The 18,392-nt window shown below is 41.8% G+C and overlaps 1 pseudogene; it reads left to right on the forward strand.

Moving 5' to 3' along the window:
- Window positions 1–18,392, forward strand: part of LOC109482557 — a 65,122-nt pseudogene that overhangs the window by 12,541 nt on the left and 34,189 nt on the right.

An 18,392-nucleotide genomic window follows, 5' to 3' on the forward strand; every position in this document is an offset into this window, starting at 1 on the left:
CATCCATCCATCCATCCATCCATCCATCCCATGGCTTTTTTTCCCATAAAAGTGTCACAATGCTACAAGGCCTTGGTCAAAGCTACAGGCCTTGGTCAAAGCTACAGGCCTTGGTCAAAGCTACAGGCCTTGGTCAAAGCTACAAGGCCTTGGTCAAAGCTACAGGCCTTGGTCAAAGCTACAGGTCTTGGCCAAAGCTACAGGCTTTGGTCATGTACAGGCCTTTGCCAAAGCTACAGGCCTTGGTCAAATCTACAGGCCTTGGTCAAAGATACAGGCCTTGGTCAAAGCTACAGGCCTTGGTCAAAGCTACAGGCCTTGGCCAAAGCTACAGGACTTGGCCAAAGCTACAGGACTTGGCCAAAGCTACAGGACTTGGCTAATGTTGTCTGCTAAGTAAAGGACCAGATATAGATTTTGGAGGAGAGCCATCAAAGGGCAAGTTGTTACATTTCTATTTTAATGGTCTTTAGTCTGTTTCTTGTCAAAAATTAGTTATTTAAGTAGAGTCGTTTGAACAGTCAATGGTGGCATTTGGCTACAGGTTGGATAAGCTGGAAGGAGACATGGTATTTCCTGTAGGAAATCTCAAAGTTAATTAGTCTACAACAAGCAGGCTGTTTAAATCAGACTCAAGTCCTGCCTGGACTTCTTTGGAATTACTTGGAAATGATGAATGACACTGAGAAGAAGAAAAACTAAAGAAAAAAACAGCTTAGGTTTGCAGCATCAGCTGTGATACTGAACATAATCACTGAAATATTGAAAGTGTTTAATTTTGATAGGTCTTGAAAGTCCTTGAGTGTGAAAAACAACAATAGTTGAGTTGAAAAGTGTTATAACTTTGACTCTACACATCCTGCATTGTTAGAAGTAACTGCTAGGGGGCACTAGTGTACTGTATGCTGCACCAGACCCTCTTATATGAGGGGTACCGAAGCAAGTGAAAGTGAGCCAGTAGCATGCATGTCCTTTGAGGACACAGGATTTGAACCCACTGCCTCTTGGTCCAAAGCCAGGATCACTAACCATAAAACAAACTAACAGACACAAAATTTATAATTCACCTGCTTGAGTCAGTCATTAGATTCAATGTGGCAAGCCCACTGACTTCTGACTACATCTGAACAACCATCCATCTCAATTGTTTTTCTATACTTCAGTCCTACCTGTGTCACAGTGAATTACACCCAGGCTTCATAATCAGACCACAACATTTGAGGGGTAATCCACCATCAGACTCAAAATGAAATTTATCTCCAAAGAGTCTGAATCAAATAGGAAAATCCTCTAGCAACGAAATATGTTTTGATACACCCCTACAGTAACCATAGCACGCAATTTAGAAGCTCAGTGCTTAATTGCAAGTCATGTTATACATTTTGTGTCAATTCAGACGAGGTGAACTTTTGTGATACTGTATCTACACATGATTAAGGAAGTACACTTGAAAGACCATATACAGAGATTTTCCTCTAGATATACAGGTTCAGGTTAAAGGATCCAGTTAACTTAGCTGGTGTGTTACGCCGAAAGGCGGTTATACCGGCTATACAGATACAGATACAGGTACAGAACTTCAAGTTCATGCTATAACATGCCTTCTGCTACTCATTAGGTACACGGTAATTGGTAAGCAGTTAACATTGTAGTTTTCATCTTGACCTATACATATAGTCCTCCAGGGGCCTATATACACTTTCCAGGATCTATACAGGATGACTAACAGTTAAACCTCATCAGTTAAAGCACACATCAAATGAAAGCTTGTAGCGACAGCCCTAAATGTACATTCCCATACCCCTATGTTTTGAAGATGTCTGAACATAGGGGTGAGTTAGGGTTAGGGGAGTTCGGAACACATTGGTGTAGCCTTGAACTATAGAGCTATCATTGAAGTTGCTACATTTTATGGCTTTCAAGGATGTATAAAATCAAACTTCAAAAATATTTTGCCATTCTTTAACTACATTGCACAGTAATTAATGTTCAGTAGTAACTTATTGCTAAATTCAATGCATGGACAGCCAAGTAATAACTGTTAGTCACAAACAATATGAGACATTATGCATAACTTCATTACCACAAAGATTTATGTCTCCAGCCTTCTTAAGAAAATGTGTTGCCCCTTAGTCTGTAGGATTACATCTTAATATCCAAATCTCAGACATTACCTTATCTTACTTCCTACCAGACCAAAGATTTGATCCATATGCGGAGTCCATATGTTGTAATATGAAGCTTGCGAGGCTTGCATGGTTCTTGTTGTACACAGCCTTGTAGGGAGGAATAATTCAACTTTTTTTTTCAGGAGGAATGTCTGGCCTTAGGCTGGATATAGACAGCTATGGGCATGTCAAAGTAAAGACTAAAGAGGAACAGTGCCTGTATACCATACTAAATATAGAAGAACAGAACACCAATGGGACTAGAAGAAAGATATCTGTTAACTCATGTCAGAAAAGGAAATATGAGTTGTAAAATAAAATAAAAAGAGTGAGAGGAAGAGAGAGGAAAAAAAGAAAGACCGTTAGACAACTCGAAAGGTAACATTTGCAAAGCAAATGCATAATGTTTACCTTTGCATATGGTCTGCTCTGTTGATTCTTTTTCAAACACATTCAGATATAATAATTATGGTGAAAGGAGTCTAAATTGCTCCTGCTATAAAATTGCAACATGATGTAACACCATAGTGACAGATGTCTGGTTCAGGTCATTGACCTTATTTGTTTGGAGAAGAAGAAGAAGATGAGGAAGAAGAAACATAGCAAAAACAGTATGTTTTTCTTCTGCAAACATAATGAAGCATTGTTCTTGAAGGATGCTCGCAATCACATCAAATGCTGTACTGACTTTGGAACAGATCAAACTACATGTATATTGTTGATAATGATGTATGTGTCATCTCATTGCATTATACAGCTAAATAATAGAGTACTGATCCTAATCCTTCTTGGCAATGGAAAGCAGTAAACTGAAAGTGAATGAACATGTACAGATGTAACTACATGTGTGTAACAAATGCTGGCAAGAATGAAAAACAGGTGGCAAACATTTACCAAACTGTACCTGTTTAACAAGTAGTTCTTGGAAATTCACACCTTGGTCATCTGTTAAACAGTGCGTTTCATAAGGTATGTCTAGACCCTCGTAGCTCATTACAGTTGCTATTTCCAGAGAACAACTTCCAGCCATGTCATATTAGATACTTCAAAAGGTGAGTTCCATGCAGCTGTCCAGGCCATTCTAAACCAGACAGCCTGCAGAGGTTTTTAATCCTGGTCAGACCTGTGGCACATCTATTAAAGGCCTAGAAAATAATAAAATGCTGTGTTTTCAGCACCAACCCCTGAAAAACTTGCCAACCCTAGCCTTCTTAAGGTCATACTGCTGGCAAGGAACATCAGATTTCTAATCTGACATTTTGGTGATGAAAATATTGTTGAATCACTTTCCAATACGCTCTCTTCATTTTTGTTGCAATAAAAGAAATGTCTAAAAAGATCCCCATCTACCGCACCAAATTTTTTCAGGACTGTGATGGTAACAAGAGAATTAACTTTCCTGTGCCTAACCATGTACATGAGAGGAGAGTGTTGGGTACCACACATGATGTGAATGATGGGGCTGACTGATTGAGGTGTACATGGATTGGACACAATCAGGTCATTTCATCGTCCGCCCCAGGCCTCACCTGCTCCATACTTTAAGGTTATCATGGTTATGTAAAGTAGAAAAAACATCTTTCAGTCAAATCTGAATTTGTTTTGGCTGGCTTACATGTGCTTCAATAACATGAGGGTCTGCTTGCCCTTTTCTGTGAGACATAGCAAACTATTTTGATTCACCATTAATCGTAGCTGGCCTGCTCGAATTCAACTTCTGCTTTTAAATACTGCATACTGCATACTGATAGTGTGGAAAAGTGTTTGAATCTCTAAGGCTCAATGAATCACTTATAATAACAATAATAATTTGTCTAAGAAACAACATCATACAGGTTCTCCAAGATAGAATTGTAGCCAGAGTGTCAGCCTTTTTAGCTTTTGTCCGCTCCCCATGATCCGCTACTGGCCAGACGAAAGCTAAAAAAGGCTGACATTCAGGCTAGTACTCTAGATCTGTCCAGTCTACCCTGACCACATGATGGGAGTACATGTGTGTACAAGGGCAAATAGATGTTGTTGTCGTTGTGGTGAGAAGCAAAGTATTCCAGATGGCAGTGGTCAGAAGGTTATCATGATAGCCTACTTTTGTTAGATGAGGTTCACATACACTGCACGTAATGCCAACACAACTTTAACCTGTAGTTGTGGGGCAAACACATAAATTGTACACTGTACAAATAAAGTCTGTCACCAGACATGAGGCTTGAGACCCCCACCTCAAAATGCCCCAGAAACCTGAAATAAACCTATTCAGGTCACACCATGGCCATGGATTTGAGAATGATTTTTTTAACAATTTAGTTTGAGTGTCTTTTTCTACTGTACCCTTAATATTGTGAGCTGTCATGCATAAAATATACATGTATATGCAAATATTTCAGCAAATATTAAGAAAAAGAATTGCACAAGGTGAGAATGAGCTTGATGATGAATAAAGATTATGTTGTAACATACTGTTTTTGCTCAGTTTCTTCCTCTTCTTCTCCACACCAATAAGGTCAATGACCTGAACCAGACTGTCTGTTACCAAGGTAGCTAGTGTTGGGTTACATTATGTTGCAATTTTATAGTAGGAGGGATTTAGACTCCTGTCTGACCATATATATATGAATGTGTTTAAGTAAGAACAGAGCAGCCATATGGGAAGGTAAACAGTATGCATTTTTGCTTTGCAAATGTTACTTTTCCAGTTTAATTTGTCTTGTTTGCTACTTGATGTAAACTGTATGTTTTTTTCCCTTCCTCAGGAGTGGATGTTTTAAGAGGCCTGCATCTCATAGACTCTCACAAGACAGCTCCAGAAGGAGTAATAAGAGGTGACTATGGAGTTATCCTGCAGAACAAGGCGCGCATCAACACACGGGTCAGCAGAGTCTTCAAACAGGGCATCCCCTCCGACTTTGCCTTCATTCTTGTCTTCCAGTCTTTCAAGAACTTCACAACTCATCTCTTTTCCATCAAGGACAAGCAGAAGAAAACACGGCTAGCTATAAGAATAGGAGAGAAAGATATCCAGTTTTACTATGCAGATAGAAAAAACTTCCCCGGACGCTACTCGCCGGTGTTTAATTATACAGCAAATGACGGTAGATGGCACTTCATGGCGTTTAAAGTGAGCGAGCAGGAGGTCACCATGTATACTTCTTGTGGGGAGCAGCAGGACCAGAGGAACCTGGTGAGAAATCCTTTTGACGAGATTGGAAAGGAGGGAAGGATCACGTTGGGTAGACTGAAGAGTAAAGGCAAAAGGTTTCAGGTAAGAATGACTTCTTTCTTATTTGGTATAAGTTGGTTCATGGTTTAAACTGCGCATGCACAGTGTGATGCATTATGGGTAATATGTCAAACTGTGAAACATTTTTCGTGATGCCTCATGATATTTCTAGCACGTCGGCAGAACGTATTGCGCCTGCGCGAAACCCCCATTTTTCATGGTTTTCATTAGATTTTTGGTCAGCCTGTTGCAGAGGATATATTTTCTGACATAACATTTGGTAAGTACAGATGGGATGTTAACCTTATATGCGTGGATACGGCCTTATGTGAGACGTTCTGCCGAAGTGCACAATACATCACGAGTTTCGCACAGGTGCAGTATGTTCTGCCTTCGTGCTTACAGTTCTAGTTTTCCATGTGTTTCCCATGTACAGTTGCTTCAGGTGAGTGCATGTGGATTATCTAACAGGGCTGGTACCAAGGCTAACAGGTTGTGGCATGTCCTGTGACCCTGTTGGCAAAAGAGAGCACTGACCATGACTTACTTAGTTTCACCAGAGATACACCACATTAATCAGAATCAGGCAGGGGTTTTCTGCTCAAGGTCAAAATTCTGATAAGGACATTCTGCCAAGGTCAAATTCTGATAAGGACATATGGAATGCAAAAGTTCATTGCCCTGTTGAGGGGTTCATTTACCTGTCCTCCCTAGAGCTACAGGTGTGGTGTAACGCACCTGTTTTAAACTTTGAGGTAAGGCTGCTTGGTGAAATTGGAAGTGACAGTTTTTGCCTATTACATTCCAGGGCATACCCTTTCCCCTCTCCATGCAGAAATTAGGCTCATTTTGGACGTTTTATTGGGCTTTCTATTTTGTCAGCTTTTATTTGGGTATGCCAGTGTTAGCTGACAAGTTAAAAGGCCCGACAAATAAGGACATAAAGGCAAAGTGTTACGATAGAGAAGAGACAGATACCTGTAATTCACTTTATGTTCACGTTAGCAAAAGTTCGCAGTCTGAGAAAAATGGAAATGTTTGTTGAACTATATTATGTTCTCGGTGGCGGCAGGTGCAGGAAAAAAAGTTCGCAAATCATTTGTTTACAGTAATGATCACGAAAAAGGCGAACATAAAAGAACCACAAAAAAATCCTGCTGGCAAGAGTACCAGACTTTCTGTGGGGCAGCGAAGAGAGGAGTGAAGTGGAGCTAGAATTAGGTGGATACATGCTGTGTGTGAACTGATTTTTTATTTGGTTCCTTGCAGGGTGCAATATGCCAGTTTGAGATGTACTACGACCCTGCCGTGGCTGCTCACTACTGCGACTACATCCGGCAGCGGTGCCTGAATTCCATTTTGGACTTGGATAGTGTTCTCTCACTACACGAAGGTAGAGTGCCCAACATGAACATGCACGGGGGCTCCCCTACGGAGAACCCCGCCTCTCTCGCCATCGCTACTCCTACTGTACTGCCTCTATCGCCTTTTCATCGCGTGAAACTGCCCACTACCACGCAGGAGTCTTCGTGGTACCCCATATTTACAGACCGGCCCAGTGCTGAAGAAGAGCCCACATCTGTTTCCACCACCACCACCCTCCCCACTCCTGCCATCACAGGAAACCCGACACTGCCATCATCATCCACCGCTCATACACGTCATGCCGCCTTGACCTTGTCGCCATCTTCTTCCCACAAAGTCACCCCCTCGCCGTCCGCGGCCGGCGGGGCCAGCTTGCCTCCCTCCCCAGCATCTCTGCCACCCTCTCTGCCTTCTGCATATCCCATCCCTCCCCCAGGGGGAGCCCACGGGAGCCCCACCGAGGAGCCTCCAATAGAAGCCACCATTCCTGCAGCGGTCGGCAGCCTGGACCCCAGGCCTGCCTCAGGGGGGCAGACCAGCGCTGGGGAAGGTCGGGTTATATCCACCTCTTTCCTCCTCATTTGCATGCATCATTAGCTATGCCAGTCTGTGTCATCTGCTCTCCCCTCCTGCATGCAGCCTAACCACCAAATCCTCATTATGAGCCCATCCAGATCACTTCTACTACCCAGTTCCTCTTTGCCTGTATCCTATAAAACTTGTAGCCTGGATTTGTAATGTATTAAATTCCCAAGGTGACTGGAGAGGGATTGGCAGCACATGATAGTTTCTCCCTGGCAGATTGTTTGAATAGCTGAGCTGGGCAGCATCAAGTGCTGATTATCCTCAATCCACTGCATGATTTTTGACAGCACCAGGTAGAGAGCTGCAGTAACTCTACAACATAACTAACCAGATCCAGAAGGGAGCCTGTGAGTGCAATGTGTGTTTCTTCCACTGCCAATGACTGCAAAAAGGCTTGTCTGCAAGCAGCGCTTCTTCCCCTGCCCACAGTCTGTATGACTGCTGCATCGTCCGTCCATGTGGCACATCCGGACTTTGGCCTTAGTCCTTCAATGGGAAATCTTATCCCTCTGTTTCAAGGTAGAGGCAGATCGCAAACCCGGTGTACTTCTTGGCAAGGACCGCTATAATGGTGACTGGTTTGATTTCCGCTACACAGGCAGCTCCGGTTCGGGAGACCACCAGGAACCTAAGCCCAGTACGGAACCACCGGTCATTTTCTATGTGGAGGACTCTAAAGGAGAGACGTTATTCTACATCGTAAAAGGAGAGAAAGGTGACAAGGGACGCTCGGTGAGTTTGTCAAGTTTTTACTGTCTCTGTGTGATAGTGGGTCCATTCAGTCTGTGTTTCCAGTTGTGTGTTATTAGAATCACCCATAGGCTCACTGTTGGTGGAAAATGTGACCTTCTGTCTCTCACTGTCTTCAATCAAGCCGAAAGGAATTGATTTTGTGTCTGTGAGGGTACACCAAGAGGCCATCTTGCAGACTGGAAAGGGCAAAAGTGTTTGAAACCAAAGGTGCTGAGGGGAAAAGATGTTTTGTTTGGTGGACCATATTTTAGATTGCAGACAAATTACAGAAGGGGTTGTCTTCATGCTGAGGACTGTTTCTGTGACTGTGTCTCCAGTCTACTGTAAATTCTTTAAATTTTACTTTTGTGGCAGATTAATATAACAGTATGAGGGAAAAGGAGATTTTCACAGTGGTTTAAATTTACTGTAGGAATATATTGGAAACACATAATTGCAGTGTCAAGAATTGGTAGTCTAGAGGTCACTGGCAAAACCACTAAAATAAAATTAAGTGTAAAAGTTTTCAGACTTACAGTAGTAGACCATACGAACTGTTAATTACTAGGAGACAACCTCTTGGAATGCCTGGGTTCAAGTAACCCTGCAGAGCTGAATGTAGAAAACAGCCCATTCATTTCTTTATTTACAACATGGTGTTTGAACTAAAGCGAACATCAAGCCACAAGTTCACTCCAGCTTAAACCATAAGTTTTGAAGTCTTCTCTATTTTTTGGTTCTGTACATGGCTGGCTCATGGTGAGTTGATTCCGACCCCTGCATTCCATCTCAGGGCTGAGGGAAGATGTAGTGGGACTGCTATCTAAACTTAGAACACATTGCAAGTGCATGGATGATGCACAAGATTATATGGCAGATTAGACATAGGTCACATTCCATCACAAACCAGGCGTCCCACCCATTGACTGCTTTGAAAGATAAAAAAGTTCATGCTGATTTGTTCGTTGATGTTGAGTTAGTTACACTTTTGATGTCAGTGGGCTACGAAATCTGGAATAAGAAAAGGTCTAAAGCTATTGCTGTCAACTGTGCATGGTAAATACCATCATCTTTCCCACAGGCATTTATAATGCTTTAAATCTAAGGAAAGTGTTACACATGGCCTCCTTTTCCTAGTACTTCCATTATTTACTTGGGGTTGGATTTTCTCCAAGGAGTTAGAATTTGATTTGTCCCTGTTGCCATATCACAGGTCAGTGGTATCATTAGGACCAGATGTAACCCAGGGAGACCCAGTCTTGTGGCTAGCTATTGTTTACCAGAACAAGTGGGGGGAAACAACCCCACATTGCATGAAAGATGCGCTCTGGGCCAAAATGTGGCACTTGGGATGTGGTAGAGTCAACAGTAATCCTAACTGTGGGATATGGGTGTATATCCAGACAGTGGCAGTAGCAGGGCAAGTAGCGGTCGTAGCACTGGTGCGACAGGGGCAAGAACGACAGGGGCAAGAATTTACCACAAGGGGTGAAAGGTTACTGGACTAGATCTAGCAGGATCCTGAGTTTTGGGCCAGTCTGCAGCATTGAGTGACAGGGAATGGGGAGAGGAGGAGGGGGAGATCAGAGAAGGCAGTCCAGATAAACACAGTTCACTGACAAGTCAATTCTACCGCCATAGCAGCCGCAATGTTTGTTGTTGTTGTTGTTTTGCTGCTGTTGTTTTTGATCTGTTAGAATCTAACAACAGTAGCAAAACAACAACAAACATTGAGGCTAAGAACATGATTTACTGTTTGCTGCATGTTATTCCCTTATTGCCGATTGCCTTGGATTTTACCTTGGAGGTTCAATCTGTACATGTACGTAGATGTGTATTGTACAAAAGTCAATACATAGATGTGTATTGTACAATACATAGAACTGTATTGTACAATACATAAATGTGTATTGTGCAATATATAGATGTGTATTGTGCAATACATGTAATATGGAGGGGGCCACCTTTTGAGTCAAACTGCTGCAACATTGGCTTGTCCCTCTCAACCTATCTAAATAGCAAATCCACTGGAGACCTTTTATATGATGTTGCTCCAATTATTGAAGCATGCCACCATGACATAATCTACTCTGGACTTCAATAAAAATCGCCAGGGTTTCAGGAAAAGGGTTTTACAGTTTTACCCCTCCCCCTCTCTTTCAATCTAATTATCCACTCCCTCTGTCCCAGTCTATCAATACCCTTTTGTTGTGACAGGTTTTCATCATTGCTCCACCCACTTTCACACTGTAACAATGGAGGAGGAGCTTTTTAACACCAATGTTTGAAATGCACTGGCATTAGGGGCCCATTGTCTGTATGTTATCACAAGTAGGAGAATATAAGTTGAGAAATAATAGTGTATGATTGACACCCTGTGGTAGCCTCATTAGCAAGCTCTATTGAACCATTTTTTGGCAAATACAATGAACATAATGTGGTGTTTTCCTTATGGCATATCAGTGCTTTATACACACTAAACACAGTTTCTTGTGTGCTGCAAAAATCATTCTACCTGAATCATAGACTGACAGAGCCAGCTTAGGAGGCTAAGCTTGTTAATCAACTGAAGGAAAGTGTAGCCTCCTTCGAAGACTTCTGATGCGGTGTTTTTTGGGGAGTGTCGCGAGTTATGCCGCCAAGGGACGGTTTTGCCGCCGCATCTTGATGTGTGGAAACTGTCTCTCCTCAGCAAAATCAATCGGCGGTATAACTCGTATCGCCCCCCCCCCCCAAAGGAACTCTGCCGCATCAGAAGTCTGCGAAGGAGGCTAAGGAAAGTGAGCGAGAAATGCAGTACTGACTGACGCAAAGTCAATCAGTTCCAGAAGTTGTAGTAAATCATCACTGTGGTCTTTGGTTCTGACAGTTTGTTCCTACCCAGCATATGTCCAAAATTAGTCTTGACACAAGTAATACATGAATATTGATTTGATGGAATACAAGTTCTTTGTGTGGTATATATTATGTCACATTGTGAGGTTAGCATCACTTGGAAATCAAATCATGTTTGTGTGTGGATTGCTCATAGTATTACTACCAGTGTTCAATACTACTGAGGTTATGTTTTTGGTGTGTCTGTGTGTTTGCTTACAAGTGTCTCCATAGTTGTTCCAAAATGGCAGATACACCTTGAATACTGACAGGAAGTTATTTCATTTCCTGTTTTCAATTTCCTTCTATCATACAATGAATAAGCAAGATATTCAGAAAGCATCTAAATATTTCACATGTGAAATCTTCAATTTCATTAATTACAACTGAGTCCCAAGGAGTTGTCAACAATACACACTATGTTACACATATTGTTGATCCATCCATTGTTTTGTACGCAGGTGAATTTTGTTGCACCCACGTATCTGTCTGTATGTTTACATGTAGTTTAAGACCTTACGAAAGTCCCTGTACTTTTGTTGTGTCAATAAAGTTCTTCTGTTACTTTTGTTACCAAAGCTAAAACAAAACCTTCTAGAAGTCTTGCCAAAAGCTTCTCTTGTCTAAGTTTGGTGTCTTTACTTAACCTGGCCTGACCCCCATTTTCCCTTGTTGTGAGAATGGATCTGCCCACACTGACTTATTCAGTCACCAAGGATTCAACAGTATAGACCTTACATTCACACAGAACTCAGCAGATCCTAAACACCTGTACTGTGCAATGTTCTACGAAAAGATCTGTTAAAGATGGTCAACAAAATTCAACCTGGCATATAAAATCCAACTCAACTTGTTAAGATAACTTCCCATGCTTGAGCATGAAAGTGGCAATGAACTATTTCTATTAAAAACAGACTTCAAACTGTATTGAGTCTCTCCATCCATCCCCATTATTGGAAGCTTTCCAGCCATTAGTCAGAAGGTAGACCATCTCTGAAGACTTAACTTCTGAGAGAAAATATATTTATGTGGTAGAAATGTTAAGGAAACATTATTGTACTCATTTTTCTCTATTTCTTGCCTTCCAGGGCATTCGTGGGCTAGGGGGATATCCAGGCCCTCAAGGAAGACCAGGACAACAGGTAAGCATATTTTTATTTCAAATATTCTTTCACAACTCTTCATATTATTTTTCCTTTTCAATCCACAGTTGTTTTCTATATGACACTGAAAAGCAATTATGTGAAAACAGAGATATGACTTTACAGTTGGCAAAAAACTGAAAGAAAAATTTGTACTATTTCAAACTTTTTTGTGTGATAGATAAATCCCCAAAGAGACTCAACATTTGGTACCCATAACTGCTATAATGCATGCTATCGGGGACCAACAGCCATTCAGACCAAAAGAGGTCCTCAAAGTCCTTAATGGAAAGCCTATTTCTGGAGGATTAGACAAAATCAGTGACCTGCAAAGTTACATGTGGCAGAACTTATCACCCAGTGTTTTCCCAGAATCTGTCATCTGGTGCAAATTTACGGCAAGAAATTGTGGTCAGGTCAATATCATATTCCAATTTAGCCAGGGAGATTTCCAGGGCCTACACAGGACAGCTCAAGGGCTTGGCTTCAGACCTTAGGGCCATCATGCCTCCAAGGAAATTTTACCACAGCCTCACCTGAGAAACTATATCAACTGCTAGAGCAACATGGTAAAATTTTCTTGTGGGCATGTTAGCTCTAAGCTACAGCCCAGGAGCTGGCCTGTTCAGGCCCTGGAAACAGTCTGGCACCCAGGCTAAGGCTGTCTGTGCTATTCTCTTTCATGTAGTATCAGTTATGACATGCTGTCGGCTGACAAACTCTTAATGATGATGCCATAACGAGTCCTAGACTTCCGCTGTCTGGAAGGTCAAAGCAGGGTTCAATCAAACTGTCTGACTGTGTGAGACTGATGTTTTCAAAATCAGACATTTGCCTATCGGGGGTTGAAATGCTGGTGTCATCGGCCAGGTCTTTTAACTGGTCAGGAGACTGAACTTCATGTCCTGTGGGATCGTGTGGGTATCATTAATGATTAACCAGATATAGCAGGGGTCGATGAAGGTTAAAGAAGGTCACTGGAAACTTTGACCTTCAAGTAGCCCTGGTGTCACATCATCTAGCTTTGAGAGCTTCCTATTAGACCTACCGGGCAGTTCAAAGCTGAAGAAGGAATCAGAAATTTCCTTAGGAGTTTTGGTGATTTTCTTATCTATTACTTCTTTTGTCTACATTTTATAACTGGAACTAGACTGACAGTCGACCGACTTCCTGCTGGCTCCTGCCCTGGCTAGCTTCTGGGACCTCTTGAACCTTACTTACTGTGTCTGACCTTTTGTGGTTTGTGGTTAGGGATTTCCCCACCCATGTGCTGTCTTTCAACTGTACCAACTTGCAGACACACTCACAGTCAGACAAACACACCCAAAACAATACAAGACTTTTTTTGTATCTTTAGCTAGAACTTCTATTAGAAGAGGGCTGCCTGCGAAGTACAGTACTTATTGCAATGGACGTTCGAGCAGCACCCATTTTGGGCCAGATTAAGGCCTCATACAGTGTCATTAGGTTTGCTTTATTGCATCCTGGTACAAAATTGGATTAATGATGTCCAATTAGAACTCTGGTTATAACGAAGAAAAGAAAAGAGGAACAGGATGGTTTTGTCCCACTTATGTCTCCACTGGTTAGTCTGGCCTCTCCCAAGGCTTTGAAGAACTGGTCACATGGAGTAAATATTAATGGTCTAACTAACAGACATGCACTTATGTCTGAGTGATTAAAAACACTTGGGTGAAGGCTAGACCCAGTCAGGTGAGAGGTGACAATAACTCTTCTGATGTCTTTTAAGTAGGCCACTGAGCACCTTAATTCTTGTAGTCTTTAAATGAGATAGATGTGTAGAAGACATCTTGATCATGTCACTTGTTCTCTACTTGGCTGTACTAAAGGTTACATGTAACTCAGCCAGGAACAGTAGTGGTGTTTTTTTATTTCTTGTTCTTTATTTAGCTTTTCCATTACAAAATGGAGGGGTTGACAACACAGGTGATTGCTCACCTCTTCTCGTTGTCTCCCCTACAGATTGTTGTTTTGTAGCCTAAGTTGGTCAGCTCTGAATGTTCCTTACCTGCTGTCTACTTTAACTGACTACAGTTTACCATGCATGTTTATACCCTCAAAGTGTAGAATTTGATAATGTTTGCCCCTGAACCTGGAATCCAGGGCCTACACAGGCCAGCTCTTCAGCACCAGGACTGGCATATTGCATTGTAAATCCAAGGAAATTTTGCATTACACTCTCTGAGGAAGACCCTTAGAGCTGCTCTGTGTAGGCCCTAGCAACAGCCTGGATTCCAGGTTGTATTATAACATGTAAAATAGTCCCAAAGCGTTGTTGATGTAGTAGTGGCAGTGATTTTGATCCACGCTGTCTGGGGCACGGTATTGGAAGAGCCCATCCTTCTCCTTCCACTACCATTTACCCCCCCCCCCCAACCAAAGTCAGGTACCCATTTTATACCCTGGTGGCGTGAGGAAAGATGTGTTAAGTGTCTTTCCCAATGATACAATGTTTTGTGAGGAATTTCGGGAATTGAACCTGTGCCCTCTAGATCTCGTGACTGCTAGCCTATCAGGCTTTTAGCTAGGATTTTTTTGTTGGGCGTCCATTTTTTGCATTGTATGCTATGCTCAGCAAAGATGCACGGTGCACAAGCTTTTTAGGGGGCCTTTTTTGAAAGTCAAAATGCTCTCAAACACTACTTTTTGCATTTTGAGTTACAAATTTTGAGGAATTTGAGTTTTTTTTCCTTCAGTAAACCATCATTTTTGTATTTATAGTAAGGCTGAAGGGAGGCATGTGTGCATGGCAGGGGTTGAGAGTGGAAAAAAACAGGGCGTCTTTAGGGTGTCCTACCAAAAAGTAGGGCGTCCAATTTCTTCTTATTTTCAGTACAGGGCGTCCAAAAGACACCCTGGACACCCCCTAGCTAAAAGCCTGTAGCCTATCCACTCGGCCATACCACGCCTCTATAACATGTACATGTACCTACATGTATGTACCAGCCCTTTTGCATTAGCTGGCTTGTTCTAGGTTATAGTACTCCAATCATAAACTGACCTTTCAAAATTAAAGCAGAAAGCCTCGGGCTAGATTGTGCATGTTTGGCTTGCACTCCTAATTGAACAAATCATGAAAAGAGACAGGCTCTTGTTACAGACAGTCAAGGTGAACAATAGGACAAAGATGGTATGTATGGGGGTAGAGTTTCAAAAGATTCTTGGTGCACTGGTATCAAATTTCCTTAATCATTTTGAACAGCCCAAACTATTATTTTTGTACTTGAGGTTACTTATTACAAGGAGGTTATAACCTTCTTGCTTATTAGCAGGAAGTTGTCACCCCCCATATCCTGTACGGTGTAGTTTTTTCCTGATTGAACTTGACTCAACATGGCACCGATGTCTACTTTTTCCTGAACTCTGTATTCAGAAGTCTCGCCTTTTTTGTGCCCGGATTGGATTAATTATTCCTGAAAGAATTCTTGCCCCCGGGCTTGAAATGGGCTCACCCGATGCCGTGCCATGTGACTCTGAGCCAATCAGAGCTCTTGCATATCAAAGGCAAGCGATTGGAAGAGTGAACTGAATCTAGGATAGGCAGACATACATAAACAATTGATGAACATTTGAGTGAAATGAAATCATGGCATGCAGCCAAAATACCACCACTGCACCACTTTGTCACTGTTGAATTTAACAACCCAATCCACCAACTGAGTTGTCCCACCTTGTTCCTCTGGACCCCACAGAGAGCTAGAAGAAAACTTGACCTTGCCCTTCCCAGAAATAAGTCTGTCTACAGTTGATTTCTACCACTCCTTCTTCCTTTACCCTAGTCAAAGCATAGTTTGTTCAGCAACTTCTGTGGCAATATTTGTTTTGTAGCGGAGGTTCGCCCCACATTTAATGTGATCCGGGAGGATAGTGTAACTTTCAGACTGAGGTTAGAATAATATTAGGATTTTGTCTGTGAAAATCTTGGCAGTATTTACTTTGGCAGACAGCTTCTCCTGTGTGCGGCTTTGTAGTTCAAACTGACATTTCCGATCTGCTGCCCGAGTTACACAGTCTTTCCACTACCACAACAGCTCATTGTGCGCTTCTCTTGGCTATGCAGACATCAAAGTGTCTGGTCTTCATGCAATTCTTTAGGTCACAACAGAACATTTTAGTATGACAAACTATCCACTTTGGTTGTACTGGTTAGTCTCCTATAAAATGATGAGTCTACGAATTTCGCATAACAAGATTACTTTGTTATCAGTTTTGAGGTTTTTATGCCGACTCAACTTTCCAAAAACTGCATTGGAAGGTAGCTTTTGAAATCTGATATTATTTGGTATGGTGCATTTTACACTGTTGATTATTGCAGTTTACACGTTTGATTATTCAGATACAATGACTTGCAGAATATTGCATCTTTGTTGTACTTCCACCTCAGTTGTTTCAAATTTGCAGATGATAATTCAGCTGATCAGATACAAACATTTATAAAGAATATCAAAAAAAATTGCTGTCTACAGTCTATGGTGGAAATTTAAACATTTGTTGTTGTGAGACTTCTGCTGAACTTTGTGAAAGTTTGTTGTTACTTCCACCAGAGGTACCATGTGTGCAGCTTTGCTGACTTAAAAACCTCTGAACCTTTTAACTTCAATTGATCAAATGGAAATCTGGATTTCATTTAGGCCTACATGAAGATGTAGAAGCTGAAGAGAGTTTACCCCTGGAGTCAAGGTGAAGGTAAAGCAGGTTGAAATCAAAGCGTAGTGCTTGACTCCAAGTTTAATGCTTTTTTAATGCCCTGAACTCCATTTTGGAGGACAAAATTTTGTTATAAGAAAGTGCAGAATGGTTTTACTAGGGATACGGTGACTTTTTTCATTAGAAAAGCTATTTGGAAGTATGTAACCTTTGCGCAGTTTTGGTCCCAACAACGTCAATGAAAGTCCTCCTTAATGTCACGGTTCACCTGAGGTGTGTTAAATGTTGATTGCTTTGTCTAGGGTTGGCTGAATCAATGCCATCTTTCTCTTGGACTTGGTTTCCCAGGTTTCCCTAAATTGTCCCCACATTTCCGAGATGCGCAGCCATTGCCAAAAGTACTGTCTTCTCTGTAGGGTGCAGAGAAAGAAATATGGTTCTCTCCTACATCAGCTGAAGTACCAGGATGGAGTTGAAGTTCAGCTCTTTCGGAAGGGGAATTGGAGAAGTTGTAACTGTAGTAAATAATTCTTCCACACGTGTGGCACGTCTGGATCCAGCTTGTGCTGGCACAGACACACATGACCTTGCATTCCGGTAGGTGAGTTGAGGTTGGTTATCAGCCCGTTTCTTGTGTCAGGATTCGTCTGGCGATACACTTTAGAGACCGCTTTGTTAATGTGATCACCGGTGTTGAGCCGCGTTTGGTATGATGTGGCACATATTGACGCTGGGAGCCATTATGTTAACATACAGCCACTTTCTCTACCTGTATTATTTATTGAAACTTGTGGTGAGTGACGTCCTTTTGCAATATCATCTCGGAAAAGATGCAGGGAAAAACATCTGGCCACAGATGGCCTTTTTTTTCAGATGGTGAAATGACAGATTTGCCCAGAAATGCAGTGATTAATGTCCTAGGATGAAAAGCAGCACAGAATGGTCAGAGAAACTGTTGGGGAACTGTCATTTCCCCAGGTTCTTCAGTTCTGTGAGAGGGTACAAGTGATTACATCATTACCCCTGCCTGTACTGTTTTTCTCACGTTGGTTTTTGCTGTTTTCCAGGGCCCTCCAGGATTCTCCGGCAGAACTGGACCGCCTGGATTCTCTGGACTAAAGGTAAGATTCACATTTCTACTACAAAATAAGAAGAAGGAGACTGCATTATTTTAAATAGATTGCCATGTATTTTGCCGGAGAAATCATCAATACCATGTTCCATGTGAAATCAGTCGCTGCCCACATAGCTAAATTTTCTTGGCTTGAACTGGTATGACATCAAATGCAGTTTCAGGGAAGTTTGAAAGGATTTATTTAGGAAACGGGAAATCTAGCAGGTGTACCTAAAAGTGATATAGAGAAGCATGTAGGGGTGTTATGATGTAATACAAGCCGTCATGGCCATCATTGTTTAGGGACGGATCATGTAATCTATAAACTTGAAGGTAACATAGAGCCCGAGACTTGGTCAGGCCTCACAGTAAAACTGGCCCTAGCCTAGTGTATGTAAGTCTACTTTTTATTCTCATTCTTTGATCCCGAAAAAAACAGTGATATGGCAGACTTTCTCAACAAACACGAATGAATCATCATTTAGATATATAGTACATAGAGACTTTGGCCGTTGATGTGAAAATAT

The sequence above is a fragment of the Branchiostoma belcheri genome, unplaced genomic scaffold, assembly GCF_001625305.1.
Source record: "Branchiostoma belcheri isolate BF01 breed outbred unplaced genomic scaffold, Haploidv18h27 scaffold6, whole genome shotgun sequence".
Taxonomy (NCBI): Eukaryota; Metazoa; Chordata; class Leptocardii; order Amphioxiformes; family Branchiostomatidae; genus Branchiostoma; species Branchiostoma belcheri.